The sequence below is a fragment of the Zea mays genome, chromosome 7, assembly GCF_902167145.1.
Source record: "Zea mays cultivar B73 chromosome 7, Zm-B73-REFERENCE-NAM-5.0, whole genome shotgun sequence".
Taxonomy (NCBI): Eukaryota; Viridiplantae; Streptophyta; class Magnoliopsida; order Poales; family Poaceae; genus Zea; species Zea mays.
This window is the reverse complement of record NC_050102.1, coordinates 86,624,066-86,642,481: the sequence shown is the minus strand read 5'-3', so window position 1 is coordinate 86,642,481 and position 18,416 is coordinate 86,624,066.

Sequence of the window (18,416 nt, the reverse complement as noted above, 5' to 3'; positions counted from 1 at the left end):
AAAATTTTCTAGGTCTTCGTAGAAAGTTAGCATCACGCTTGATTTTGTACTCACCTTCTCATGTAACTTTAGTCAAAATGACCGTGAAAAACATAGATTTTTTTAGAACGGAAACATAAATTCCGGCTTTAGCATTGAAATGCGTACAGTCAATACAAGTCAATTATTACATATGAGGTTGCTTAATAAAGAAACTAACTCAAAGAAGCAAAACGACAAGACTGTGTATAACACTAGTCATCCACAATTCTAGCATTTGAGCGCTATTCATGATTTACAAAGATTTTCATCGCCACCACTTCCAAAGTTTGACAAACGTCGAGGATTTGTTGTTGTGATTCCTCCTCTGTAGAAGTCTCTAGAATCTGAACCAGTGAGTACCTCTGAAAATGACCTGCACAATTAATGATATTGGTTTATGATTAAAAGCCACCTTATTTTGGCTGAGCCAAATAGACCAAAATAAAGCTGATACTCCATAAAGTAATATTTTTTTGTGTCCTGGACCCCTATTGCTTCCCCAAGACCTGATACTATGATTAATGCTAACTGGCATGTCTATTTTTAAGGCAAAATAAATAATTCTCCATATGCTTTTGGCCATATAGCAGTAAAAAAGAGATGTTTAATACTCTCATTACGGTTGCAAAAGCTACAAGTCAAGCAACCTTTCCAACACCTTTTGACTAAATTATCTTTAGAGGATCGCTCCCCGACATAAATTCCACAAAAAAACCTTTATTTTCAAGGGAGGCTTAACTTTCCAGAGGTTCTTATTCCGACCGTTGTTGGGTTTATTCATCAAACAATGGTATACAGATTGGGCAGAAAAGTATCATTCTTATGACCATCCCAAACAATGGTATACAGATCGAGCGATGATCTCATCCACCCCCTTAGAAGACCGACGTCCTCGTCGGTCAACATCAATTCAGTAACCTCCCCTCTTAGCCATGTATGTGTGTCTAGTGTCGTCATATGTCATGTCATGTGACCACTCTGGGCCCACATGAGCCATGCGTCATATACCCGAACCCTAACCCACACACGCTCGTGAAACCGAGAGGGTCGGCTCTGATACCACTTGTAACACCTCGTTCAATCCCTGAACCGCAGTACTTACTCCTCGCAGCTCTCTAGAATTATATATTGTCCCCACAGACCAACACAGGTCTTTTGTGCACACTTTGTCCTCACTCATGCGCACCCGAGAAAACTTCCGAGTCGGTCACCCATCCCAAATTGCTCCAAACCAAGCACGCTTAACTTGGAGGTTCTTTCGAGATAGGCTTCCGAAAAAGAAGATGCACCTTATTGGTATGGATACTCTATTAATTTTATTAAGCCTTGGGCCATGATATCACCATCTCAGGGGACCATGATATCACACACGTTGCACTACCCCTGACGCTTCTCCTATCCGATTTTCTGGGAGCACAACTGATAGTCACCTAGAGGGGGGGGGGTGAATAGGGCGAAACTGAAATTTACAAATATAAACACAACTACAAGCCGGGTTAGCGTTAGAAATTGAAAACGAGTCCGCGAGAGAGGGTGCAAAACAAATCGCAAACAAATGAAGAGTGAGACACGCGGTTTTGTTTTACCGAGGTTCGGTTCTCGCAAATCTACTCCCCGTTGAGGAGGCCACAAAGGCCGGGTCTCTTTCAACCCTTCCCTCTCTCAAACGGTCCCTCGGACCGAGTGAGCTTGTCTTCTCAAATCAAAGCCGGGAACAAAACTTTCCCGCAAGGGCCACCACACAATTGGTGCCTCTTGCCTTGATTACAATGGAGTTTTGATCACAAGAACAAGTGAGAAAGAAAAGAAGCAATCCAAGCGCAAGAGCTCGAAAGAACACAAGCAAATCTCTCTCACTAGTCACTAAAGCTTTGTGTGGAATTTGGAGAGGATTTGGTCTCTTTGGTGTGTCTAGAATTGAATGCCTAGCTCTTGTAAGTGGTTGAGAAGTGGAAAACTTGGATACCATGAATGGTGGGTGGTTGGGGGTATTTATAACCCCAACCACCAAACTAGCCGTTTGGTGAGGCTGTCTGTTCGATGGCGCACCGGACAGTCCGGTGCACACCGGACATGTCCGGTGCGACAGCCATGTCACCAAAAGCCGTTGGGGTCGACCGTTGGAACTCTGTCTTCTGGGCCCGCCTGGATGTCCGGTGGCGCACCGGACATGCACTGTAGATTGTCCGGTGCGCCAGCATGGGCGTGCCTGACCTCTGCACGCGCAGCGCGCGCATTTAATGCGTCGCAGGTAGCCGTTGGCGCCGAAATAGCCGTTACCCCGCTGTTACACCGGACAGTCCGGTGTACACCGGACAGTCCGGTGAATTATAGCGGAGCTGCTTTAACGAAATCCCGAGGCTGGCGAGTTCCGGAGGCCGCTCTTCCTTGGAGCACCGGACATGTCCGGTGTACACCGGACAGTCCGGTGAATTGTAGCGCGCCGGCTTCCGAGAATTTCCGAAGGCGAAGAGTTTGAAGTCGGAGTCCTCTGGTGCACCGGACATGTCCGGTGGCACACCGGACAGTCCGGTGCGCCAGACCAGAGGTGCCTTCGGTTGGCCCTTGCTCCTTTGTTTGAACCCAATACTTGGTCTTTTGATTGGCTAAGTGTGAACCTTTGGCACCTGTATAACTTATACACTAGATCAAACTAGTTAGTCTAAATATTTGAGTTGGGCAATTCAACCACCAAAATTAATTAGGGACTAGGTGTAAGCCTAATTCCCTTTCAATCTCCCCCTTTTTGGTGATTGATGCCAACACAAACCAAAGCAAATATAAAAGTGCATGATTGAACTAGTTTGCATAATGTAAGTGCAAAGGTTGCTTGGAATTTAGCCAATATAAATACTTATATGATGTGCATGGATTGTTTCTTTGTTTTTAACATATTGGACCACATTTGCACCACAAGTTTTGTTTTGCAAATTCTTTTGTAAATTCTTTTCAAGGACTTTTTGCAAGATAGTCAAAGGTAAATGAGTAAGATTTTTGCGAAGCATTTTCAAGATTGAAAATTTCTCCCTTTGTTTCAAATGCTTTTCCTTTGACTAAACAAAAAACTCCCCCTCAAATAAATTCTCCTCTTAGTGTTGAAGAGGGTTTTAAGGTATCAAGTTTTGAAAATACTACTTGCTCCCCCTTTAGAACACAAAGAGATACCAATTTGAAATTTACCAATTGAAAATCATTAATTCTTAAGATTAGGGTGGTGGTGCGGTCCTTTTGCTTTGGGCCATTACTTTCTCCCCCTTTGGCATGAATCGCCAAAAACGGATACTTGGAATGAAATATAGGCCCTTTGAAGTACTTTCTCCCCCTTTGGTCATAAATAAAACATATGAGTAAAGATTATACCAGAGATGGAGAGTGATGCGGAGAGACGGCGAAGGATGAGTAGTAGAGTGGAGTGGAAGCCTTTGTCTTCGCCGAAGACTCCAATTCCCTTTCAATATACCTATGACTTGGTTTGAAATACACTTGAAAACACATTAGTCATAGCATATATCAAAGAGACATGATCAAAGGTATACTTATGAGCTATGTGTGCAAGTTTAGCAAAAGAAATTCCTAGAATCAAGAATATTGAGCTCATGCCTAAGTTTGGTAAAAGATTGTTCATCAAGTGGCTTGGTAAAGATATCGGCTAATTGATCTTTAGTGTTAATGTATGAAATCTCGATATCCCCCTTTTGTTGGTGATCCCGAAGAAAATGATACCGAATGGCTATGTGTTTAGTGCGGCTATGCTCAACAAGATTATCCGCCATGCGGATTGCACTCTCATTATCACATAGAAGAGGAACTTTGGTTAGTTTGTAATCGTAGTCCCGCAGGGTTTGCCTCATCCAAAGCAATTGCGCGCAACAATGGCCTGCGGCAATATACTCGGCTTCGGCGGTAGAAAGAGCAACCGAATTTTGCTTCTTTGAAGCCCAAGACACCAAGGATCTTCCCAAGAACTGGCAAGTCCCCGATGTGCTCTTCCTATTAATCTTACACCCCGCCCAATCGGCATCTGAATAACCAATCAAATCAAACGTGGATCCCCGAGGGTACCAAAGCCCAAACTTAGGTGTGTAAGCCAAATATCTCAAGATTCGTTTTACGGCCGTAAGGTGGGATTCCTTAGGGTCGGATTGGAATCTTGCACACATGCATACGGAAAGCATAATGTCCGGTCGAGATGCACATAAATAAAGCAATGAACCAATCATCGACCGGTATACCTTTTGATCCACGGACTTACCTCCCGTGTCGAGGTCGAGATGCCCATTTGTTCCCATGGGTGTCTTGATGGGCTTGGCATCCTTCATTCCAAACTTGCTTAGAATGTCTTGAGTATACTTTGTTTGGCTAATGAAGGTGCCCTCTTGGAGTTGCTTGATTTGGAATCCTAGAAAATACTTCAACTCCCCCATCATCGACATCTCGAATTTCTTTGTCATGATCCTACTAAATTCTTCACATGTAGATTCGTTAGTAGACCCAAATATGATATCATCAACATAAATTTGGCATACAAACAAATCATTGTCAAGAGTTTTAGTGAATAAAGTAGGATCGGCCTTGCCGACTTTGAAGCCATTTGCAATAAGGAAATCTCTAAGGCATTCATACCACGCTCTTGGGGCTTGCTTGAGCCCATAAAGCGCCTTAGAGAGCCTATAAACATGGTTAGGGTACTCACTATCTTCAAAGCCGGGAGGTTGCTCAACATAGACCTCTTCCTTGATTGGTCCATTGAGGAAGGCACTTTTCACGTCCATTTGATAAAGCTTAAAGCCATGGTAAGTAGCATAGGCTAATAATATGCGAATTGACTCAAGCCTAGCTACGGGTGCATAGGTTTCACCGAAATCCAAACCTTCAACTTGGGAGTATCCCTTGGCCACAAGTCGAGCTTTGTTCCTTGTCACCACACCATGCTCATCTTGCTTGTTGCGGAAAACCCATTTGGTTCCTACAACATTTTGGTTAGGACGTGGAACTAAATGCTATACCTCATTCCTAGTGAAGTTGTTGAGCTCCTCTTGCATCGCCACCACCCAATCCGAATCTTGGAGTGCTTCCTCTACCCTGTGTGGCTCAATAGAGGAAACAAAAGAGTAATGTTCACAAAAATGTGCAACACGAGATCTAGTAGTTACCCCCTTATGAATGTCGCTGAGGATGGTGTCAATGGGGTGATTTCGTTGGATTGCTTGGTGGACTCTTGGGTGTGGCGGCCTTTGCTCTTCATCCTCCTTGTCTTGATCATTTGCATCTCCCCCTTGATCATTGCTGTCATCTTGAGGTGGCTCATTTGCTTGATCTTCTACTTCATCAACTTGAGCTTCATCCTCAATTTGAGTTGGTGGAGATGCTTGCGTGGAGGAGGATGGTTGATCTTGTGCATTTGGAGCCTCTTCGGATTCCTTAGGACACACATCCCCAATGGACATGTTCCTTAGTGTGATGCACGGAGCCTCTTCAATACCTTTCTCATCAAGATCAACTTGCTCTACTTGAGAGCCGTTAGTCTCATCAAACACAACGTCACAAGAAACTTCAACTTGTCCGGAGGACTTGTTAAAGACTCTATATGCCCTTGTGTTTGAATCATATCCTAGTAAAAAGCCTTCTACAGTCTTAGGAGCAAATTTAGATTTTCTACCTCTTTTAACAAGAATAAAGCATTTGCTACCAAAGACTCTAAAATATGAAATGTTGGGCTTTTTATCGGTTAGGAGTTCATATGATGTCTTCTTGAGGATTCGGTGAAGATATAACCGGTTGATGGCGTAGCAAGCGGTGTTGACCGCCTCGGCCCAAAACCGATCCGAAGTCTTGTACTCATCAAGCATGGTTCTTGCCATGTCCAATAGAGTTCTATTCTTCCTCTCCACTACACCATTTTGTTGTGGCGTGTAGGGAGAAGAGAACTCATGCTTGATGCCCTCCTCCTCAAGGAAGCCTTCGATTTGAGAGTTCTTGAACTTTGTTCCGTTGTCGCTTCTAATTTTCTTGATCCTTAAGTCGAACTCATTTTGAGCCCGTCTCAAGAATCCCTTTAAGGTCTCTTGGGTCTGAGATTTTTCCTGCAAAAAGAATACCCAAGTGAAGCGAGAATAATCATCCACTATTACAAGACAATACTTACTCCCACCGATGCTTATGTAAGCAATCGGGTCGAATAGATCCATGTGGAGTAGCTCAAGCGGCCTGTCGGTCGTCATGATGTTCTTGTGTGGATGATGGGCTCCAACTTGCTTTCCTGCCTAGCATGCGCTACAAACCCTGTCTTTCTCAAAATGAACATTTGTTAGTCCTAAAATGTGTTCTCCCTTTAGAAGCTTGTGAAGATTCTTCATCCCAATATGTGCTAGTCGGCGATGCCAGAGCCAGCCCATGTTAGTCTTAGCAATTAAGCAAGTGTCGAGTTCAGCTCTATCAAAATCTACCAAGTATAGCTGACCCTCTAACACTCCCTTAAATGCTATTGAATCATCACTTCTTCTAAAGACAGTGACACCTACATCAGTGAAAAGACAGTTGTAGCCCATTTTACATAATTGAGATACAGAAAGCAAATTGTAATCTAATGAATCTACAAGAAAAACATTGGAAATAGAATGGTCAGGAGATATAGCAATTTTACCAAGACCTTTGACCAAACCTTGATTTCCGTCCCCGAATGTGATAGCTCGTTGGGGATCTTGGTTTTTCTCATAGGAGGAGAACATTTTCTTCTCCCCTGTCATGTGGTTTGTGCACCCGCTGTCGAGTATCCAACTTGAGCCCCCGGATGCATAAACCTACAAAACAAGTTTAGTTCTTGACTTTAGGTACCCAAATGGTTTTGGGTCCTTTGGCATTAGACACAAGAACTTTGGGTACCCAAACACAAGTCTTTGACCCCTTGTGCTTGCCCCCAACATATTTGGCAACTACTTTGCCGGATTTGTTAGTTAAAATATATGATGCATCAAGAGTTTTAAATGAAATGTCATGATCATTTGATGCACTAGGAGTTTTCTTCTTAGGCAACTTAGCACGGGTTGGTTGCCTAGAGTTAGATGTCTCACCCTTATACATAAAAGCATAGTTAGGGCCAGAGTGAGACTTCCTAGAGTGAATTTTCCTAATTTTGTCCTCCGGATAACCAGCAAGGTATAAAATGTAACCCTCGTTATCCTGAGGCATGGGAGCCTTGCCTTTAACAAAATTAGATAATCTTTTAGGAGGGGCACTAAGTTTGACATTGTCTCCCCTTTGTAAGCCAATGTCATCCTTGATGCCAGGGCGTCCCCATTATAGAGCATACTTCTAGCAAATTTAATTTTTTTATTCTCTAAGTTATGCTCGGCAATTTTAGCGTCTAATTTAGCTATATGATCATTTTGTTGTTTAATTAAAGCCATGTGATCATGTATAGCATCAATGTTAATATCTCTACATCTAGTACAAATAGAAGTGTGCTCAATGATAGATGTAGAGGGTTTGCAAGATTTTAGTTCTACAACCTTAGCATGCAATATTTCATTTTTACTTCTAAGGTCGGAAATAGTAGCATTGCAAACATCAAAATCTTTAGCCTTAGCAATTAATTTCTCATTTTCAATTTTAAGGCTAGCAAGAGAAATGTTCAATTCATCAATCCTAGCAAGCAAATCAACATTATCATCTCTAGGATTGGGAATTGAAATATTACAAACATGAGAATCAACCTTAGCTATCAAATTAGTATTTTCATTTCTAAGGTTGTCTATTGTCTCATGGCAAGCGCTTAGCTCACTAGATAATTTTTCACATTTCTCAATTTCTAGAGCATAAGCATTTTTAACCTTAACATGTTTCTTGTTTTCCTTAATTAGGAAGTCCTCTTGAGAATCCAAAAGGTCATCCTTTTCATGAATAACACTAATCAATTCATTTAATTTTTCTTTTTGTTCCATGTTAAGGTTGGCAAAAAGGGTACGCAAATTATCTTCCTCATCACTAGCATTATCATCACTAGAGGATTCATATTTAGTGGAGGATTTAGATTTAACCTTCTTTTTGCCGTCCTTTGCCATGAGGCACTTGTGGCCGACGTTGGGGAAGAGGAGTCCCTTGGTGACGGCGATGTTGGCGGCGTCGTCGTCGTCGGAGGAGTCGCTTGAGCTTTCGTCGGAGTCCCACTCCCGACAAACATGGGCATCGCCGCCCTTCTTCTTGTAGTACCTCTTCTTCTCCTTTCTTCTTCCCTTATTGTCGTCGCCCCTGTCACTATCACTTGATAATGGACATTTAGCTATAAAGTGACCGGGCTTACCACACTTGTAGCAAACCTTCTTGGAGCGGGACTTGTAGTCTTTCCCCCTCCTTTGTTTGAGGATTTGGCGGAAGCTCTTGATGACGAGCGTCATTTCCTCATTGTCGAGCTTGGAGGCGTCGATTGGTTGTCTACTTGGTGTAGACACCTCCTTCTTTTCCTCCGTCGCCTTGAATGCGACGGGTTGAGCTTCGGATGTGGAGGGATCATCAAGCTCGTTGATCTTCCTCGAGCCTTCGATCATGCACTCAAAACTTACAAAATTCCCGATTACTTCCTCGGGGGTCATTAGTGTATATCTTGGGTTGCCACGGATTAATTGAACTTGAGTAGGTTTAAGAAAAATAAGAGATCTTAGAATAACCTTAACCACCTCGTGGTCATCCCACTTTTTGCTCCCGAGGTTGCGCACTTGATTCACCAAGGTCTTGAGCCGGTTGTACATGTTTTGTGGCTCTTCTCCTTTGCGAAGCCGGAAGCGACCGAGCTCCCCCTCGATCGTTTCCCGCTTGGTGATCTTTGTAAGCTCATCTCCTTCGTGCGCGGTTTTGAGCACATCCCAAACCTCCTTGGCGCTCTTCAACACTTGAACTTTGTTATACTCCTCTCTACTTAAAGAGGCGAGGAGTATTGTTGTTGCTTGAGAGTTGAAGTGCTCGATTTGGGCCACCTCATCCTCATCATAGTTTTTATCCCCTACGGATGGTACCTGTGCACCAAACTCAACAACATCCCATATACTTTTGTGGAGTGAGGTTAGATGAAATCGCATTAAATCACTCCACCTAGCATAATCTTCACCATCAAAAGTTGGTGGTTTGCCTAATGGGACGGAAAGTAAAGGTGCATGTTTAGAAATGCGAGGGTAGTGAAGGGGAATCTTACTATACTTCTTGCGCTCTTGGCGCTTAGAAGTGACGGATGCCGCGTCGGAGCCGGAGGTGGATGGCGATGAAGAATCGGTCTCGTAGTAGACCACTTTCCTCATCCTCTTCTTCTTGTCCCCACTCTGACGCGTCTTGTGAGAAGAGGATTTCTCCTTCTTCTCCTTTTGGTGTGAAGAAGACTTCTTCTCCTTCCCTTTGGAGGAGTTCTTCTTCTCCTTTCTCTTGGTGCGGGACTCTTCCGATGAAGTGCTCCCGTGGCTTGTAGTGGGCTTTTCGCTGGTCTCCATCTCCTTCTTGGCGTGATCTCCCGACATCACTTCGAGCGGTTAGGCTCTAATGAAGCACCGAGCTCTGATACCAATTGATAGTCGCCTAGAGGGGGGGTGAATAGGGCGAAACTAAAATTTACAAATATAAACACAACTACAAGCCGGGTTAGCGTTAGAAATTGAAAACGAGTCCGCGAGAGAGGGTGCAAAACAAATCGCAAACAAATGAAGAGTGAGACACGCGGATTTGTTTTACCGAGGTTCGGTTCTCGCAAACCTACTCCCCGTTGAGGAGGCCACAAAGACCGGGTCTCTTTCAACCCTTCCCTCTCTCAAACGGTCCCTCGGACCGAGTGAGCTTGTCTTCTCAAATCAAAACCGGGAACAAAACTTCCCCGCAAGGGCCACCACACAATTGGTGCCTCTTGCCTTGATTACAATGGAGTTTTGATCACAAGAACAAGTGAGAAAGAAAAGAAGCAATCCAAGCGCAAGAGCTCGAAAGAACACAAGCAAATCTCTCTCACTAGTCACTAAAGCTTTGTGTGGAATTTGGAGAGGATTTGGTCTCTTTGGTGTGTCTAGAATTGAATGCCTAGCTCTTGTAAGTGGTTGAGAAGTGGAAAACTTGGATACCATGAATGGTGGGTGGTTGGGGGTATTTATAACCCCAACCACCAAACTAGCCGTTTGGTGAGGCTGTCTGTTCGATGGCGCACCGGACAGTCCGGTGCACACCGGACATGTCCGGTGCGACAGCCACGTCACCAAAATCCGTTGGGGTCGACCGTTGGAGCTCTGTCTTCTGGGCCCGCCTGGATGTCCGGTGGCGCACCGGACATGCACTGTAGATTGTCCGGTGCGCCAGCATGGGCGTGCCTGACCTCTGCGCGCGCAGTGCGCGCATTTAATGCGTCGCAGGTAGCCGTTGGCGCCGAAATAGCCGTTACCCCGCTGTTACACCGGACAGTCCGGTGTACACCGGACAGTCCGGTGAATTATAGCGGAGCTGCTTCAACGAAATCCCGAGGCTGGCGAGTTCCGGAGGCCGCTCTTCCTTGGAGCACCGGACATGTCCGGTGTACACCGGACAGTCCGGTGAATTGTAGCGCGCCGGCTTCCGAGAATTTCCGAAGGCGAAGAGTTTGAAGTCGGAGTCCTCTGGTGCACCGGACATGTCCGGTGGCACACCAGACAGTCCGGTGCGCCAGACCAGAGGTGCCTTCGGTTGGCCCTTGCTCCTTTGTTTGAACCCAATACTTGGTCTTTTGATTGGCTAAGTGTGAACCTTTGGCACCTGTATAACTTATACACTAGATCAAACTAGTTAGTCTAAATATTTGAGTTGGGCAATTCAACCACCAAAATTAATTAGGGACTAGGTGTAAGCCTAATTCCCTTTCAACAACGGCGGTGAAGGCCAAGGATGGTTACGACAGCGGTAGTCGACGTCCGGCTTTGGATTCTCGATTGCACCCATGGCGTTGGCACAGGGCGGATAAGATCATCGCTCGGGTTGAGGGCATAGTGGTGTGGCACGGATGATTTTATAAGGGCAAAATACGAGATCGAGGCGCTGAGATGAACCAGCGAATAACCCCGAGAACGCGGTGTGTTTTGTTGTAGTAGCTTCGGACTCGAGCTGGAAGACGGCGCTGACCTCCCGGTCCTGCGCGATTGGCTTCAAGAAATTTGGCCTTCCAAGTACTAAGTCTCTTTTCAAACCGGTCTATAACACCCTGCCAGTCACTATTTTCCAATCTTCGATGAGTCATAGGAATCCCGAGATATTTGAAAGGTGTTGCCCCAATTCCACAACCAAATAAATGTGAGTATTGCAATTCAAAATCCTTAGCCAACCCATAGTAGAATAACTCACTTTTATGAAAATTTATTTTTACTCTAGACATTTGCTCAAAAAGGGTCAAAAGAAGTTTGATGTTCCGAGCATGCTCTAGATTATGGTCTAAGCACAAGCACACCACCGTATCATTGGCATACTGGAGGATAGACAAACCCTTCGAAATCAAATGCGGAACAATTCCTTTGAAGAAACTAACATTGTTATAGCCTGTGTTCTCTAATATATAAAACCTAGACGGTAACATATAGAGAATGAGATATAGAGGAGGTTAGAGAGGAATGATATTAGAGAAGAAACATCCAAGAACAGCCTCATTTTTTTATTCTTCTTATTTACTTTGGGCACTTGTTATTCCTCCATTTCAAACATCACATATATACAGGTCTCCCAACCAGCAAGTGAAATTCAACTACAACACATGCTATAGTAAATAGGTGACAGATGGAACCAAGCAAAAGCGTTGTCCTCTCATCCAATAATTAATTAAAATGTTCCTGAGCTATCATCCGCTCGTTGGTGTGTCTGTCAGCATCCAGTGATGAATTAATACTTGACGTCGTTGTCACCCGGACGAAAGCAGCCGTAATTTGCTTTATGTTTATTTATCTTGTGTGCTGGAATAATGTTTTCATTCGATTTGCGGATATAGAAAGGGAGCGACAAAGAGAGGGAGAGATGCATCTCGGCAAGAGCCAATATTACAGAATCTTTGTTTCCAGCACTCGGTTTCTGCTCCCAGTTTACTAGACACCTGTAGTTTCCCATGGATTTGGACGTTCTTTCAAATTTTCCTAGGTCTTCATAGAAAGTTAGCATCACCTTTTCATGTAACTTCAGTCAAAATGACCATGGAAGACATAGTTGGGTCTTGAAACTAACATGATTACAGCCTCTATTCTACAATATATGGAGAGAGAGGGAGACTATACGGGAGTTAAATTGTCGAGAGCGTATGGAAGCAGAAAGATTTGGTGGTGAGGAGCTTAGGACTTCTGAAATTGTTAAGAATTTTGGTCTAGCAATATTGTATAGAGAAAGATATTGATCTTTCAAAGGTGTTAGTCCAATCCTTGAGTCTTCCTAGAAAGTGGACTTCTGATATGTCTTTAACAAGAAAATGTTATCTTCAATGGAAGACTTTATAAAAGGAATTTGGATGCATAGGGAGTGAATTAGCATAACTATTTTTCGCATTAATCTATGTTCTCTATTTTTCTATAAAAATAAAACTGATAGGGATAACAAGTGTTCACATGTGCAACTAAGGTTGTATTTAAGTGTTGCAATCTCTACGTAAAAAGGTTTCAGACTTATCCACTAGCCAATAACTAACCTTATAAAAATAAAGTAAATAACTAAATGTAACAATATAAATCTGTAAGCTTAAACGAGATAGAGATGCAAACTCTCGTTGACGCGCTAGCATTTTTACCGATGTACCAAGAAGTTCATAAGCTTCTTACTAATTCTCGTTGGAGCCCCACGCAAGGGTAGCCCATGTGAGGATCAAGCTCCAGATCAGGTAACTCCGTAAATAGTCGTGGATCTTCTTCACATGCCAGTTGTAATACCCAAGTTGTAAATAATAAGAAGAGAATTGATATCCCTTAAATGTTTTGCCTCCATTTATTAGAACATATGCATAACCACATTTAAAGCGATTAATTGACCCATGACAACTAAAACAACATATGCATCATGCTGGAGTTTATGAGTTTGTGCATCGAACAATAGTAAAAAAATGAATTAGTGCCCAAATCTAGAAAATTGAAATAACAAAGAAAATAGGAAGAGAAAGAAAATACTATATAAAGAAAATAATTATATAAATTAATATAATCTTATTATACTGGTATTTGGAATTATACAGTTGATCTAAGAAGAAAGTTCACAACAAATTTGAATTTAAACACTACACTTTTGAAGTTAAAAAGAAATCCAAATCAGAAATTGTAAAAGAAAATAAAAAAAGAAAACAGCCTGGTGGGCCGATTTCACTAGCCGACCCAGATCGCGCCTCACCTGCGCAGCCCCCGTGTCGCTGTGGCGCGGGGCCCGCCTGTCACTCGGACTTGGCGCACGCGCGCGCAACCGTGTCTGTTTACGTCTCTGCCACTGACTCGGGGGGGGGGGGGGGGGGGGCGCTCGTCGGCCGACTCATCGTGCACAGTCGCTAGCGTCTCGCTGCTCCCGTGACCCCACCTATCATCCCAGTCGTGCGCAACAACCCGCGCGGATCATGCGGTAGACCTCCCCGGTGACTGCGGGCCGAGCCAACCCCTCCCCCTCGGCTGTTATATGGGAGCCCTGGTCGCGGTCCTATTCTCCCTTTTCGCCCCTGCACACCTCAGTAGCCACGCCATCGTGCTCGCCACCGCCGTGAGAAGAGAAAACTGAGGGAGAAGTGTGATTGTGCCGCCGCCGTGACATTTCCCTTCTACGCCACCTCTCGGTTTGAATCGTCACTGGGGCGCGATGGCGTGCCGTGTAGTGTGTTTCCGCCGGGTCGCTGCTCGGGAACCATCTCCGTGACGTCGGGATTTCGTCACCGGAGGAAGGAGATCTCGCCGCGCCGCGAACCGTGTCACGCGTCATCGCGCTCACCGGTAAGAACTTGGAACTGAGTTCACTTTGGCCTCCGCAATAATTTTCACAAGTTTCTGATAGAGCTTAGGCACTTGATCACCAACGGGCCATGGGCGGCAATGGCGCTGCCGCCGCGGGGAGCTGATCTGTCATCGCCGGCGTCCCCTTAGGCGTGGGCCTCGCGGGCCGTTGGATTACTGAGGGACGGATAGGATTAAATTAGACCACCGATTCATCAGGGTGGATGGCAACCGTAGATCGTGGGATCGGCGGCTGCGATTGGAAGATAGAATACCCACTCATCCAATACAACCTGGGCCATCCATCAGCTAACCGGTGAATGCGATTCAATCTCAGTTATTCTGGATCCGTGTCGTTGATTTGGGATCCCCCGGCTATCGTGGCGTCCTGTTTCAGTGGGGATGGGATCTAATCTTGGCGCTCCGTTTGGGATCGGACGGCTAGCTCTGCGCGATAACGTTCCGTCGTGGCGAATTCGCTAAAGAAACCCTGAGAAATGCAATAACTAACCCGCGGTCCGCGGTTGGTGTGTACCGAGTCTCGGAATTCTTGCGTAGAAAACACTGGCCTTTGGTTTAATTGTGCGCGTAGTCCAAATATTTAATAAAACAGAGAAATTAATTTAGAAATTGATTTTTAGTGTAAAAATAATTGCTGGAACTTGTTTCATTCCTAGAAAATTCATTTTAACTCCTTTTTAGTCCATTTCAGTTGCTATAATTTTGTATCAATATTGTTTATTGAAAGTCGCCTAGAGGGGGGGGGGTGAATAGGGCGAAACTGAAATTTACAAAGTTAATCACAACTACAAGCCGGGTTAGCATTAGAAATAAAAACGAGTCCGAGAGAGAGGGTGCAAAACAAATCGCAAGAGAATAAAGAGTGTGACAAGCGGATTTGTTTTACCGAGGTTCGGTTCTTGCAAACCTACTCCCCGTTGAGGTGGTCACAAAGACCGGGTCTCTTTCAACCCTTTCCCTCTCTCAAACGGTCCTTCTGATCGAGTGAGCTTCTTCTTCTCAAACAATTGGAACACAAAGTTCCCGCAAGGACCACCACACAATTGGTGTCTCTTGCCTCAATTACAAGTGAGTTTGATCTCAAGAAAGATTGAGAAAGAAAAGAAGCAATCCAAGCGCAAGAGCTCAAAAGAACACAACAAATCTCTCTCACTAGTCACTAAGGCTTTGTGCGGAATTGGGAGAGGATTTGATCACTTGAGTGTGTCTAGAATTGAATGCTAGAGCTCTTGTAAGTGGTTGGAAGGTGGAAAACTTGGATAACTTGAATGTGGGGTGGTTGGGAGTATTTATAACCCCAACCACCAAACTAGCCGTTTGGTGGAGGCTGATGTCGCATGGCGCACCGGACAGTGTCCGGTGGCACACTGGATTGTCCGGTGCGCCAGCCACGTCACCAGGCCGTTAGGTTCCGACCGTTGGAGCTCTAACGTGTGGGCCCGCCTGGTTGTCCGGTGGTGCACCGGACAAGTCCTGTAGACTGTCCGGTGTGCCACCCGCGCGTGCTCTGCTCCTCTGCGCGCGCTGGCGCGCATTTAATGCGTTGCAGACGACCGTTGGCGCGAAGTAGTCGTTGCTCCGCTGGCTCACCGGACAGTCCGGTGTGCACCGGACATGTCCAGTGAATTATAGCGGAGCGGAAATCCGAAGCTGGCGAGTTCAGAGCCGCTTTCTTCTAGAGCACCGGACACTGTCTGGTGGTACACCAGACAGTCTGGTGAATTATAGCGAAGCCCCTCTGAAAATTCCCGAAGGTGCGAAGTTTGGCTTGGAGTCCCCTGGTGCACCGGACACTGTCCGGTGGCACACCGGACAGTTCGATGCGCTAGACCAGGGAGCACTTCGGTTATCCCTTGCTCCTTTTGTTGAACCCATTTCTTGGTCTTTTTATTGGCTAAGTGTGAACCTTTGGCACCTGTATAACTCATAGACTAGATCAAACTAGTTAGTCCAATTATTTGTGTTGGGCAATTCAACCACCAAAATCATTTAGGAAATAGGTGTAAGCCTAATTCCCTTTCAATCTCCCCCTTTTTGGTGATTGATGCCAACACAAACCAAAGCAAATGTGGAAGAGCATAATTGAACTAATTTGCATAATGTAAGTGCAAAGGTTACTTAGAATTGAGCCAATATAAATACTTATAAGATATGCATGGATTGTTTCTTCTATTTTTAACATTTTGGACCACGCTTGCACCACATGTTTTGTTTTTGCAAATTCTCTTGTAAATCCTTTTCAAAGTTCTTTTGCAAATAGTCAAAGGTAAATGAATAAGATTTTGCGAAGCATTTTCAAGATTTGAAATTTTCTCCCCCTGTTTCAAATGCTTTTCCTTTGACTTAAACAAAAATTCCCCCTTGATAAATTCCTCCTCTTAGTGTTCAAGAGGGTTTTAAGATATTGATTTTGAAAATACTACTCTCTCCCCTTTTTGAACACAATGAGATATCAATTTGAAAAATCATACCAATTGAAAAACTCTTTTTTTAAAAAATTAGGTGGTGGTGCGGTCCTTTTGCTTTGGGCTAATACTCTCTCCCCCTTTGGCATGAATCGCCAAAACGGAGTCATTAGAGCCCTTGTTACTACTTTCTCCCCTTTGGCAAATAAAATACGAGTGAAGATTATACCAACGTTGGAGAAATGGCTCGGAGCGACGACGAAGGATGAGTTTTGGAGCGGAGTGGAAGCCTTTGTCTTCGCCGAAGACTCCAATTCCCTTTCAATACACCTATGACTTGTTTTGAAATTCACTTGAAAACACATTAGTCATAGCACATGAAAGAGATATGATCAAAGGTAATTTTATGATCTATGTATGCAAGACATCAAAAGAAATTCCTAGAATCAAGAATATTTAGCTCATGCCTAAGTTTGTTAAAAGTTTGTTCATCTAGTGGCTTGGTAAAGATATTGGCTAATTGATCTTTAGTGTCAATATAAGCAATCTCGATATCTCCCTTTTGTTGGTGATCCCTTAGAAAATGATACCGAATGGCTATGTGTTTAGTGCGGCTATGCTCAATGGGATTGTCCGCCATGCGGATTGCACTCTGATTATCACATAGAAGAGGAACTTTGGTTAATTTGTAACCGTAGTCCCTAAGGGTTTGCCTCATCCAAAGCAGTTGCGCGCAACAATGGCCTGTGGCAATGTACTCGGCTTCGGCGGTAGAAAGAGCTACGGAATTTTGCTTCTTTGAAGCCCAAGACACCAAGGATCTTCCCAAGAACTGGCAAGTCCCCGATGTGCTCTTTCTATTAATTTTACACCCTGCCCAATCGGCATCCGAATAACCAATTAAATCAAATGTGGATCCCCTAAGATACCAAAGCCCAAACTTAGGAGTATAAACTAAATATCTCAAGATTCGTTTTACGGCCGTAAGGTGAGCTTCCTTAGGGTCGGCTTGGAATCTTGCACACATGCATACGGAAAGCATAATATCCGGTCAAGATGCACATAAATAGAGTAAAGAACCTATCATCGTCCAGTATACCTTTTGATCCACGGACTTACCTTCCGTGTCGAGGTCAAGATGCCCATTGGTTCCCATGGGTGTCTTGATGGGTTTGGCATCCTTCATCCCAAACTTGCTTAGGATATCTTGAGTATACTTTGTTTGGCTAATGAAGGTGCCCTCTTGGAGTTGCTTTACTTGAAATCCTAAGAAATACTTCAACTCCCCCATCATAGACATCTCGAATTTTTGTGTCATGATCCTACTAAATTCTTCACATGTAGACTCGTTAGTAGATCCAAATATAATATCATCAACATAAATTTGGCATACAAACAAGTCATTTTCAAGAGTTTTAGTGAATAAAGTAGGATCGGCCGTTCCGACTTGGAAGCCATTATCTATAAGGAAATCTCTAAGGCATTCATACCATGCTCTTGGGGCTTGCTTGAGCCCATAAAGCACCTTAGAGAGTTTATAAACACGGTTAGGGTACCCACTATCTTCAAAGCCGGGAGGTTGCTCAACATAGACCTCTTCCTTGATTGGTCCGTTGAGGAAGGCACTCTTCACGTCCATTTGATAAAGCTTGAAGCCATGGTAAGTAGCATAGGCCAATAATATGCGAATTGACTCAAGCCTAGCTACGGGTGCATAGGTTTCACCGAAATCCAAACCTTCGACTTGTGAATATCCTTTGGCCACAAGTCGTGCTTTGTTCCTTGTCACCACACCATGTTCGTCTTGCTTGTTGTGGAAAACCCATTTGGTTCCTACAACATTTTGATTAGGACGTGGAACTAAATGCCATACCTCGTTCCTAGTGAAATTGTTGAGCTCCTCTTGCATCGCCACCACCCAATCCGAATCTTGAAGTGCTTCCTCTACCCTGTGTGGCTCAATAGAGGAAACAAAAGAGTAATGCTCACAAAAATGTGCAACACGAGATCTAGTGGTTACCCCCTTATGGATGTCGCCGAGGAT